Source organism: Narcine bancroftii, chromosome 4, assembly GCF_036971445.1.
Source record: "Narcine bancroftii isolate sNarBan1 chromosome 4, sNarBan1.hap1, whole genome shotgun sequence".
In the NCBI taxonomy this organism is placed as follows: domain Eukaryota; kingdom Metazoa; phylum Chordata; class Chondrichthyes; order Torpediniformes; family Narcinidae; genus Narcine; species Narcine bancroftii.
The window spans coordinates 296127520-296140928 of record NC_091472.1 but is presented as its reverse complement, the minus strand read 5'-3'; the positions used below and the strand labels follow the sequence as shown (position 1 = coordinate 296140928).

Here is a 13409-nt window from a genome sequence, read left to right as displayed (position 1 = left end):
TTGCAATCAACAGACATGGTTCCAGATTGATCCCAAAAATGGTGGAAAATGCTCGGAAAATTGCTGTCCAATATTCTGCTAATTTGGGACAAAACCAAAACATGTATCAAAGAGGCTTCAAGTCTTTTACATTTGCTACACAATGAGTCGATATCTGGCTAGATTCAAGCAAGCTTAACTTTAGGAAAATGTACTCTATGCAGCACTTTAAATTGAATCAAACTGTGCCCAGCACATAGAGATGAGGCATGGATGAGAGCCAAAATTGAAATCCAATCTTCTTCTGAAGTAGACAGATTAAGATCACTCTCCTATTCAGTCTTGATCCTAATTAAATAGACTTTTAAAATAAATTTTATAATATATATTTTATATTTTTATATTAATTTTTTATATTTATGTTATATTTTCTAATATAAGGCAGATATTATTCATTTATGTACAATTTGTAATTCAAAAAGTTCATCTATGAAATTCAGATCCAGAAGATATGGAAATACTGAAAGTTTAGAATGAATAAAATGTCTAATTTGTTAATATCTAAAAAAGTGTCTTTTTGGGAGATTAAATTTCATTGTCAATTGTTGTAAAAGATGCAAAATTTTGTTTGATAAGAAGATTGTTAAAAGTTTTACTTCCAAGATGATGCTATTCTTCATAGTTTGCATCTAAAATGGTGGGCTGGAATAATTAATTGAGTAGAATAGGACTAGTAAATATAAATCCCATAATGGCAGAGAAATTCTAAATTGACTCCAAATCTTCAATCATCTCTAATATCAAACTGTAAGAACAATAATATATTCCTTATGTTCATTGCCCAATAATAAAATCTAAAATTAGGTAACGATGGTCCTACATCATTTCTTGTGTTCTGAAGATAACTTTGACTTATTCTTGGTTTCTTTCCTGACCATATATATGACATAATAGGTGATTCCATTGTGTCAAAAAAATACTTAGAATTAAAAATTGTTAACGATTGAAATTAATATAAAAATTTTGGTAAAATGTTAATTTTAATTGAATTAATACAGCCTATCATAGTTAGAGAAATTGGAGTTTAGAAGGGAAATCTCACAGAAACACACCGAGTATTGGTAGAGTGGACATGGAGAGGTTTCCAAAAATGGGAGAGTCTAGCCTGAGAATAAAAGGACATCTCTTTAGAACAGAGATGAAGAATAATTTCTTCAGTCGGAGGGTGATGAATCTGTGGAATTTATTGCCACATATGACTGTGGAGTCTATGTCAATGGGTATATTAAAGCAAGGCTGATAGGTTTAAGATGGGTAAGGGTGTCAAAGATTATGTGGAGAAGACAAGAGAATGGGGGTGAAAAGAATAAGAATATCACAATCAGAATTTATTGTAATGAACATGTCACAAAATTTGATTTGTGGCAGCATCACAGTGAAAATATTTATATAAACCACCTTAAAAATAAATAAAAATAGTGCAAGATAAAGTAAAGTAGTGTCTATGGTTGATTTATTCACTCAGGACTCTGATGGCAGCGGGGAAGAAGCTGTCCTTGTGCCACTGGGTGCTCTTCTTCAGGCTCCTGTACTTTTTTTCCCAATGGTAGCAGAGTGAAGAGGGCATGGCCTGGGTGGTGGGGATCCTTGAAGATAGAGGCTGCTTTCTTAAAACACTGCCTCTTGTAGATGTCCTCAGTGGAGTGGTGGCTTTGATGTCACAGGCCGAGTTAACAAACCTCTGGTATTTTTCATGTCCTTAGCATTGGTACCTCTGCACCAGACAGTGATGCCACCAGTCAGAATTTTTGAGAGTCTTCGGTGATGTACTGAATCTCCTCAAACTCCTCACAAAGTATAGCCACTGGTGAGCCTTCTTCATGATTGCTGCCTCTATCTCAAGGATGCCCAGGCCATGCCCTCTTCACTCAGCTGCTGTCAGGAAAAGGGTACCGGAGCCTAAAGACAAGCACTCAGCGGCACAAAGACAGTTTCTTTCCTGCTGCCATCAGATCCCTGAATAATCAATGAATCAAAGACACTGCCTCACACTGACTTTTTGTGTGCTATTTTTATTTATTTTTGTATGGTGTTTATATAATGTTTGCACTCTGATGCTGTGGCAAAACAATAAGTTTCATGACTTGTTCATGACAATAAAATCTGATTATTTTGATAGAATATGAATTTTCGATGGCACAGGGATTCTCTGGTCTAAAAACATCATTTTTCTCGCAGCGTAACTGGTTGAAAACTTTCGAGCTTAATATTGTTTGGGCCGTGACTCCTTATATATTTCTGTATGTGGCCCACCACCAAAAATGTTTGGCACACTCAATCTTTCTTCTAAGACATGTTGCCCTATCCAGTCCAGGCAGCTTCCTGGTAAATCTCCTTTGCACCTGCCCCAAAGTTTCCACATCCTTTCTCTACTGAGGTGAGCAGCATTGAAAACATTAACTAGAGGTTTATAAAGCTGCCATATTACCCTCGTGGTTCTTGAACTTAATCTCCTAACTAATGAAGTCCAGCACACAGTATGCTTTCTTAATCACCCTATTAACTAGATGGATCAGAATGACCTATTGCAAAGTCGCTTCCCCTTCATTAATCTTTCTATCCTCTGGAATGGTGAACATCAGGAATGTCAAATTCATAGTCCAACAAATTACATCACCTCAAAAGTTCCAAGGTGCTGATGTGCTTTCTTCATGATGCCGTTAGTGATTTGGGTCCAGGAAAGATCCTCCAAGATAGTGAATCACAAAAACTTAATTCTTCTCAGCCTCTCTACCTCTGATTTCCCCCAATGATCACTGGATCATATACCTCTGGTTTTCCCTTCCTGAAGTCAACAATCAGCCCCTTGGTTTTGGTGACATTGGGTACAAGGTTGTTGTTGGTGACTTTATAGAGATTATGAGAGGCATTGACAGAGAGGGCATCCAGCACCTTTTACCCAGGGTGGTAGTGGCCAATGCCAGAAGACATCCATTACAGGCAAATGAATGAATGTTTAGTGAAGACTTCAGAAGTAGTTTTTTTTCTGTAGACAGAAAATAGTTGTTGCCAGGAATGCATTGTCAGGGGTGCTGGTACAAGCTGCTACTTTGGAGACATTTAAAAACTCTTAGGAGCATGGAAGTCATGGGCTGTTGATTGATCTGGGATAGGTTTATACATGTAGATTTGCTCAACATCATGGGCTGAAGGGCCTGCACTGTGCTGTGTTCCATATCTTGAACCATATTTACTGAAAGCAATCATTCATGCTCTGGCTTTTCACTCAAATCCAAAGTGAATCCTTGTTTTTTTATATAGCTGAACCTCCAAAATGGAAAATGAAGTTAGGAATTCATCAAGTATGTGAGTGTGGCTGCAAATCACTCAAACAGTTGTTCATTTTAGATTATTTGCATAATAAGCTTGTTTAAATGGCCATAGGCAATGACATTTTATTGCTTAATATCTGCCTCCATCTCTGTGACAGCTGATCAGGGTTTGAATGATTTGTTTCATTGGGCAGTCACTGATGAGAGATCTTGTGGAACAACCACTTTTTAAACAAATCCTTTTTTCCATTTTAAAAACCATGCGCCAAGAATCTTCAGAATTTTGCGAGTCACTATGTCGGCAACATAAAAATGAATGATAGGCAGAAGTTGCTACTTTAATGAAAACTGATTTAAAAATTCTATTAAATAAATCCAAAGCATAAAATATGACTCAATTTACAAGTCAATAAGAGAAGATGTGAATGAAGAATTTCTCCAAAGCCAGTAATTTTTGTTTGGGGGGTGGAGAGGAAGATGAAGTAACCTGAGTGTAACCGTTACTGTTAGATTATTAAAAATTCATTACTTGTGTCATATTCTAAAGCTGTTTTCAGTTATTCATTCTTTGCTGTGGAAATATCTGATAATTTATACAACGACTCTAAACATTCATAATATTATTCTCATCATTGTTCTATCCAGCCCAAAAAAAAGGGAAATTATTCCTTGGCCATAGATTCTAGAAAGCTTCTGGAAACTCATTTTTGTAGTGAAAATAGTAAGTTTCACCTTAATGCTGTAAATTATAATATTAATCTATCATGAGATATTGATATGAAATTTGCAGTTACCTATTATGAGGCTTTTGTTGAAAATCATTCAAAAACTATTTCAATATTTATACAGTTAAATACTCACAAAATATAATATATCTAGGAATTTGATTTGACTTTGAGTTTAAAGACGTGAAAATGGTAATCAAATACTAGTGATGATTTAGGTTATTTTGGCACACTCTTGCTAGCCCAGGGGACCAGAACTTTGTGGCTAAATGTTGACTGTGGCGCAATGTATATCCACTCCCCACCATACCAGCAAGTTCATGTTGTTATGAACTAATAAACCCTTATTAGTACTGACAAAGGAAAGGAACAGCAATGGAATATTCACCAATGGTAAATTCAAAATAAGTTTTATTAAACTATTAATCACATAGCATTTCTTATTTATCTCTAAACTGTGCACAAATTTGTATTAAAGTCCAAAATCATTACAGTTATAACTTGATTCTGAAAAAGTCAATATTTTAAAGTCCAGTTTCAAATATCTTGTTGACTTCAGAATCCTTTTAAATTGCAGTTCATAAGTAATTATTGTGGGGGTACACCACCAGCAGGGGGCAACCTCTGTACCTGCAAGAGTGTAAGGGGATAGGACAACACCTGGCCGGATGCCAATCAGTTGGCCTGAATGGATCAAGCCCCACCTGGTCAGGTGTCAATCACCCTCCGGGATATAAGCCTGTGCCGGCCTCCCGGGGCCTCACACTGAGTTGCTGCAGCCACAGACAGTCTGGTTCTGTGGAGGTTTTTCTGGATTAAAGCCTGTTGTTCAGTCTTTACCTTGTGTGTGTGTCTGGTTTGGTCTAACAGAGCACCATAATTATGAAGCACATTTAAACATCATATTTTCAGATCTATTTAAACTCTTCTCTTACATAGAGATACTCTTCAAATAGGAGTGACCATTTTCTGGGCACAAATTATTTATATTCTTTTAATATAATTGTTAAAGTGTGTTTAAATATTTTTGGATGATTTAATCTGTTTTGTACTTTTATTTATTTTTTTGTTTAATCTTTTACAATTTTTAATGCTTCCAAATCTGAAGAATATTTTGAAACCTTTAAGAAATGGACAGTTTTGTCACCAGGCAAAATCAGGGCATATGTCTACCAGTCAGACTCTTTTTCAGCTGTGTCAGGACCAGCTTGCTCTGTCCTGCTCATGTCATTGTATTAGGTTATGTAAGACCCTGGCACCCACTTACAGAAAGTTCCCTTTCAGGGTAAGAATCGTATCACTTATATGAACTCAGTGGTATCTTTAGCGAGGTGGTTATAATGAGACCCAGCCCCAGACCTTTAGCACAGTTGGAGATTTGAAGATTTATCAAAGACTAGGAGTAGATAAAAAAATGTAAATGTGTTTGAGACCATAAATTTAATCATTTGGGTGTGTTTTCTTTAGTGTGGCGCAACCTTTTTTTTTGCCCTGGAGAGACTGTCCACACACTTATTTTCTGGATGAAATCATGAAATTGTATCAGATGCTTCCAATCACATTTCATTTTCATTCACACAGCTGCTCTCTATTCACAATCTGCATTAGCGTGTATGACTGCCAGTATTTTGTCATTATTTACGTTAATGCACCTGACAAGTGCACCTGAATTTAATGATCCACTTCCGTGTGCCAGACCTCATCCACAATCCAAATTAGCCCACTTGATTTTCAGTCATGATCCACACAGCAGGCCGGACTTACATTTATGATCAATATTAGTCCATCATTCCGCCAGTCACCATGCATATTAGGACGCAGATTTTCCAGGATACCCAATAATAGCAATGTCACTTACACTGACATCGGGAGAGCAAAGCAGTCGTAGAACTGGCTTCTCAATTATCAAATATCTTCCACACAGCGAGCTAAAATTAATAAGGTTGCTTTTTGCAGCATTTAGCTGATAAGATATTCATTCCAACCCTGAGCCTCCACAGTAACGCAGCATGTCCAAAATTGTTGTTATGGATGTGGCTGTCCACTTATGGTGGTGCACGAGCCTCAGGTGCACATCTTCAAGGAGCCAACTCCACAGAATTTAGTGACACAGGGTTCAGGTTTTCTAAATCTATCAGTGGGATGACCGTCAGGCAATAGTGTGGCAACTGCTGAGATTATTACATTCTGGTATGCTTACCTGGAGAGACCGGAAATACATGTCATACCACCCAAACACATTTGAAATAATCCATGATTAGGACTTGATATAAATTATTCCATTCCCTTAAAAATTCTATCCTCACTGCAAAAACCCTCATTAAGAGATATTCGTAGAGAAGCCATAATTGTTTGTATTTGACAGCTCCCCACCCACCTCCCCCAATCTATTTGATTAACATTTGTTAGCATGTTCACCTCTGAGGGACAGGTGTGGAAATGTGAAGCAAATCACATGGCAATATGAAACATTTGTTCAACATTGCATTCTTTTTTGAGTGCCTCATGTACGCTGGGAATTAAGGAAGAATGTGTTTGTGAGAAGTATGTAGGAATGCTACAGTGTTGAGATGCAGGCATTGTGAGCTTCCCACTGATGCTCCCCAATTCCCTCTTCCTGTCACCTCTCTGGCATGGAGATGGTGTTTCTGGGATCTTCTCCTGGTACTCTGCTAAGATAAATCAGAAGAACGATTCACTTGTAGATACCCGAATTCAGCTGCAGAGATAGAAAAGGACACGTCTCCCACAGATTAAATCAAAAGCAATACCGTAAGGGAGGTGACACATTGATAGTGAGCATACCTGATTTTTTTTTTAATTGTCTCTGCTTGTGAAGGGGTTTCAGGCTCTATCATCCATCCTAATTGAGATGTTCTGCTCATGAGGATCTGCTGAAGTTGCCTACTCCGTTCCTTGCTACGCTAGCCAAATTGGAGGGGGTGAAGCACATGGAATAACCTTTTCATTTTCCTACTATTGACGACTCTCTCTGTAAGAAATAGCGATGTAAATATGTCAATTATGGGGTGCTAAGGTAGTGTAGAGAAGCCATTCTCAAACATTTTTGGCTATTTCCCCTTAGGACTCTGCTCATTGTTTATGGACCCCTTCCCTGAAGAGCACGTGTTTAGTTGGTTTAGTCTGTACTTCACTCCTACCGATCACATTAAAAAAAATTATTTATTTTACTTGGTGGAAAAGAAACAAGGCCCTTACTGTGAGTATGACAACTGTGCTTGTGATTCCAGAACAAATAAATTAATAGAAAATTATTCTTATTGAACATGTAGGAAAATAAGAAATCATAGATACATTACAAAAAAATTAAAAAATAGATTCTAAGAGTGCAATGGTTTACATACAATGAGTCATTGGGGAAACTTAGGCATAAACTTGAGGATATGAAAAGACATTTTAAAAAATTCATAAAATAAAAATTTTAGTGAGATCCTTGAGCTTGATTTTCCTGTTCAAGTTTTTTTTTATGTCAAGCTCCAAATTGGATAGTGATTGTTGAAGGTCACCTCTATCTCTAGATTTCATCAAGGAAACTACGTTGTTCAATCACTTTCATCGAATTATGTTGAGGGAAAGACAATGAAACATATTTCTGCCTTTTCCCCTAGTTTTGGACTCCTATTTGGCGGATTACTCTTTACCCAAAAATCCTTTAAAAATTGATTGAACCTATGGCGAGCAAATATATCACTCTGAAGATCAATCAACTTCTCTTGGATTTCTCCATCAACATGGGTGGGTTCTTCAAATGGATATAATATCTAATACATCTCAATAAATCTTTCCTGCAGATCTCTGTGTATTTGCTTGAGGTGTTTCACATCAAAAGTAATGTCATTATCTTTCAGTGCCTCTGGATTCATGATTAGATTTGGAAATGCTAAAAAAAAAATTCTGGCATCCGATATTGTCCAATGGACTTTGAGCTTTTTACGGAAAGAAACAAATGGCTTCCTTGCTATCAATGAGGTTATTGTGTTCACTCGGTAAGGTCCTGTTTAATAAATTGAGTTTGTCTGCTTTGGCATCCACAAGTTTTTTTCTCCAAGCTCGTAATGAAAAAGAAAGAAAACAATTGTGCCCCAGTTTTTAATAAAATGGTGAAGATCATTTCCTGTGGACAGCAAACCTCACCTATGCAGCATTAGTGCCTGGAAACGTTTGTCATTTTCTTCACACAGCTGCCAGAATAGACCGTGTTGAAGAGGGTGATTTTATAACATTTAGTCTTCATGACAATTGAAAATGAAACATATAAACATCCTCCGAAGATTTTAGCCACTAAGTGCTCCCAAAGAATGATACAATGAACAGTAAAGACTGAAGGTACAACATTTTTCAGGTGTGTGATAAACTCTTTGTGTCATCCAACTATTGAAGCAGCACACTTTCAGTTGGACAGGCAACTATGTTCTCAAATAGAATACTGTTCACATTTATGTCATTCTTAACTTCTTTGAAAATAGTAATTCCCTTTGCTTCTGTTTTAATTCTTCTGGCAAACAGTATCTCTTCCATCCGCTTGTTTCCATTCCAGAATCTGGCATAAGCCATGACAAGAGCATCGTTCTCTTGCAGAGTGTTTTTTTTTCAATTGTAAAGAGAATTTCTTTAGATTGTAATTATATGACTAACTGTTTTTAATCTCCTTGCCATCTCATGAATTCTTCTAGAAACTGTGGAGTTACTCAAAGGGACTTCCTGAACAGTTTCTTTGACATTTACGTTTTGGCATCTGATAATTTTATGGACACTGAATGCAAAATAAGTAACTCAGTGATATTATTAATACTTCCACTTCTAGCAATAAAATCTTGTATGATGCAAGAAAACCCTTTTCTAATTCCTGTGCCATTTAGTAATTATCTGTTGGAGCCTTCTCAAAATTATCTCAAAGGGTTTTTAAGTAATCCAAGGATTCACCTTTCTTCTTGTTACATTTTGTGACAGAGTATATAGAGGTGTTTGGAGATAAATTGGGAAAGGTTTGTTGGAGCAGATCACACACAAACACTTTAAAGCACAGAATCTTTTGCAGGAGCTTTTGCAATAGTGCTCAGAGTTCCATGATGGACTGTTATTTGCAAAAGGCAACAAATGTAACAACATAGAGTGGCAGCTTTGTCTGGAAAACAGAATTTACTGTCTGGAAGGTCATGTGATCTTTGCAGGCAGAGTGCAAAATAAACAGGCTTTGCTCTCAGAGAGGAGGGAGTGAGAGACAGAGAAGAGAGACACAGACATCGGTTCCAGAGGGACAAGCTGGCAAGCTTTGGAAGACGACCTGGTCAAAGGAGAGGACTGGCAGTCTGGTGTTTCCCTTGGAATAGGAGAAACAGAAAGGAACTCTGTGATGACCTGAAAGAAAGAGGTTATCATCTGGAGAACCTTGAAGGGGGCACGTTTCGTTAGCAAGACACTGAAGTGGCTGATTAAAAAGGAATCAGTTGTGGATGTCCTGGAACAAGAAAAACTCTCTCTCTGAAGACCAACAAGAACCCTTCTGAGAGGTAACCATTTACCTGTTAAGCACCAAAGCCTGGGGAACTTTATTGATGTTAACTTCTCTACATAATATAAGCATTGCCAGCAACCAGTGAGATTGGACTGTGAACCAAAGAACTTTGCTAAACTTACACACACATTACACACACATGCGCTTAGAATTAGAAGGGGGTTAAGTGAGCCAATAGAGATAAGTTAAAGTATGATTCTATTTTCATGTTGAAAGAAAATTAAAAGCAACTTTTGTTTAAGTAACCTTTTGTCATGGGGCATACCTATTGCTGCTGGGTTTTGGGGTCCTCTGGGCCCGTCACACCAACTTTACTCTTTCAATTTTATTTATTTTATATCTAACATTTTTAAAATTGATGTCAAAAATCAGTTTATAATTACCAAAACATAAAAAGTAAACTTAAGTCAGTTAGTTTCTCATTGACATATTAAATTTAATGGCCTCTAAATGTCGTTTCAGCTGCTTGGCCTCATCCTTTCATTTGAAAAAGTATTTAAACAAATCAAAAACATGGGCAGAGAAGACTTTACAGAGATATAATGAAACCACTGTGGTTGGTGTGTCATACAACGAATGAAAGAAAAGAACAGACAGAAGCTGTGAGTGAGTTGAACCAACCAACTGATTATACTAGAACTCTCTGAGAGCTTATCAGCCCCACTCCCGAGATCCTTTTTTCCTCTCCCACCATGACCATTGTGATGTCAGCCCAGTGTGAGCCTGCACCTCTGTGACCCTCTTCAGTTGGGGATCAGAGCAGCCCCCTACATGACCCCTCACCCCATCCCCCCCAGAACCGGTGGTGCCAAGTCCACATTTCGAAAACATACGTATGGAAGGTCCTCAATGCCACAGGACTGGAAGTTACTGTTTGGTTGAGGTCATGGTGTGCTGGTTTGAAGCGGTCGATCGTGAATGTTTCCTGCCTACTCCCAATGTCCAAAAGGCACTTAGTCCCTTTGTGTCATAACACCTTGAATGGACTCTTGTATGGGCACTGAAGGGGAGTCCGGTGCATGCCTCTTCTTATGAAGATGTATTTGCAGTCTTTGAGATCCTTCAGGATGTAGGATGGAGCTGGACTGTGGCGTGAGGTTGGCACAAGGTCCCCACCTTGTTTCAAGCCACTGGCACATGCTCTCCCAGGACCATCAGAAGGGCCCCATAGACAAGCTGTAATGGTATGTATATGCTAATTGGCTCGGGCTGGCCCACCCCCTGATGACACTCTTACCTGGACTCCTCCCCTGGGACCCAGGCCATAAAGGTCGGGCCACCTTGGGATGGATAAAACTTTCAGTACTGCCACTATCGAAGAGGCAGTTTGATTTGTGTCCATTCACTTCGATCTGCATCATGAAGTTCGTAATTGGGTGAGGGCTGGCTTGGTCCAAGGTGATCAATGCCAGGATGGGTGCATCATCTTTGTTGACGGTAGGGAGTCCCGAAGCCCAAGATGGTGGCCTCCATGTTGACCATGCTGCCAACGCTGGTGAAGAAAGCATAAGTGACATCATCGGGGGCAGAAGTGATGTCACTGGTGAGGGTTGCTGCTGCGCAGAGGATGGCGGCGGGAGCACTCACCTTACCATGCACACAACCGGCACAGGATGCTCCTCGGCCATACACGCTGCACTGCTCTGAGACGGGGCTCTGGACCTGCAGACACGTTGATAATGGCCCTATTTCCCGCAGCCCGAGCAGATAGCTCCCTTTGGGGGGCAGAGACATTGCGAGTGTCTTGCCTGCCCGCAGAAGTTGCACCTTGATGATCCCGGTGTTGGCGCATACTGGGTAGACCCATTTCTGCCCGTGATCGACTCCGCGTGCCGCTGGGCCAAGTCTAAGTTTCTGGCCAGTTGGATCACCTGTTTCAGTGGAAGTTGATCCTCCTTGAGGAGATGTTGCCGGATATAATCTGACCTCAACCCCAACACGCAAGCATCCTGGGCCAGGTCTTCCATGCATTGGTCCCTGGCACAATACAGTGCGGTTCCCCAAACAGTCTTTTTCCAGTGTGATCAGGGTTCAGACAAACTCTTCCACCGACTCACTAGGCTGCTGCTTTCTGGACGCCAGGAGGTAACGGGAGTAGACCTCATTGATCTTTGGCTTGTATAGTGCCTGTAGCTCAGCCTTCACCTCTGTGTAGGTCATGCAGCTTCTGATGGTCTGGAAAGCCCTCTGGCTGACTCTTGCCTGAAGGACCTTTAGCCTCTTTTCGTCTGAATTGACCACTCCAACAGCGGTCTCCAGGAAGTTGTTAAAGCAGTTGACCCACTGCTCGAAGAGCTCCGAGCTCCTGGGACTTGGGGATCCACTTCTAGCCGATTGGGGCGCAGCACCTTCTCCACTACCAGAGACGTTAAAATTTTTGTGCAATAAATTGTTGGGCACTATCAGTAGCCCCAATAATTGCAATGACAAAGGCTTGAGGGGAATGATATGCTTTATTGCACAGAAGACTTGAGCTGGCCCAGATCAAAATTATGGAAGTGCAGGGAAGAGAAAGGTGATCCGACCTTTATGGCCTGGGTCCCAGGGGAGGAGTCCAGATAAGAGTGTCATCAAGTGGTGGGCCAGCCTGAGCTAATTAGCATATACAATCCATACCATTACACAAGCTTAGTGAAGGATGTGGCTAAATCCTCCTTCAGCGCTATGCAGATGCCAAGTAATACCCAAGGCACCTTGTCTACCCAATCTGGGCCTTGGAGCCATGCCATAAGGGCCATCTTCAAATGCCGATGGAACCTTTCCACAAGGTTGTTAGACTGTGGGTGGTAGGAGCTGTGCCAACGCTGCCCATAGGCCGGATGCTTGATAGCCATCGTATACTCTGAGATATAAGAGAGGTGACGCTGCTGCCTTGCCGACCACGGGTCTGACAACTTGGCAAAGGCAAAAAAATGATCGACGAAATCTGTGAAATCCCGGCCTTCAAGGAAATAGCAGAAATGGCGTCCGGGGACAGCCCTTCTAGTGCATCCACACGTCAATGTGCCCACCGCCTTCATGTTTGACACATCCAACAAGGCCATTAGTAGTGCTTCGGGCCATCTAGTGAAGCCTGTCCACCATTGTGAACAGGTACGTGACGCTACTAGAAACTGGCAGCACCCCAATGATTTCCATATGGATGTGGTCAAATCATTTTTGTTTATGTAGGAAGGACTGAAGAGGGTCTTTCACGTCCCTCTGCACCTTGGATATCTGACAGTGCAGGCAAGTTATGGTCCATTGGCTGACCTCTTTACACAGGCCATGCCACATGAATCTGTCTGTAACCAGTTGAGTTGCCCAGCTGGATGGGTGAGCCAACCCAAGTAGCACGTTGAAGACGCGACACCTCCACGTGGAAAAAATGAAGGGCCTAGGTCAGCTGGTGGATGTCACAGAGAAGTGAGGCTTCAGATGCCTGAAACACATGTCTTCCTGCAGTAACCCTGAGATAGCAGTGCGGTAGGCTGGTATCTTGCCATTCTGCTGCTGGGCCGCTGCGAGCGTTATATAGTCGATTCTGTGGGACAGGGAGTGCACAAACAGGACGGACATACAGGACACAGCATCAGCTACGAGGTTGTTCTTGCTGGAAATGTGCTTGATAGCCATCGTGTACTATGAGATATAAGAGAGGTGATGCTGCTGCCTTGCTGACCACAGGTCTGACACCTTGGCAAAGGCAAAAAATGATCGATGAAAATTGTGAAATCCTGGCCTTCAAGGAAATAGCAGAAATGGCATCTGGGGAGAGCAGGTGTCTGCTGAAGAAAGCGAGTGGTCTCCAATGTCCATCAACCAGCTACTCCAGGACACTACTAATGGCCTTGTTGG

The 13409-nt window shown here is 40.5% G+C and overlaps 1 protein-coding gene and 1 long non-coding RNA gene across 2 annotated transcripts in view; one reads left to right on the top strand and one right to left on the bottom strand.

Moving 5' to 3' along the window:
* The window catches only part of kcnj3a (potassium inwardly rectifying channel subfamily J member 3a), a 211922-nt gene that overhangs the window by 134463 nt on the left and 64050 nt on the right, over positions 1-13409 (top strand). The gene's annotated exons all lie outside the window — the stretch shown is intronic.
* Positions 6447-10744, bottom strand: LOC138762124 (uncharacterized). Its single transcript, XR_011356761.1, has 3 exons — positions 10406-10744; positions 6842-7028; positions 6447-6708 (listed from the first exon to the last, which is right to left on the bottom strand). It is a non-coding gene; the product is annotated as an uncharacterized lncRNA (long non-coding RNA).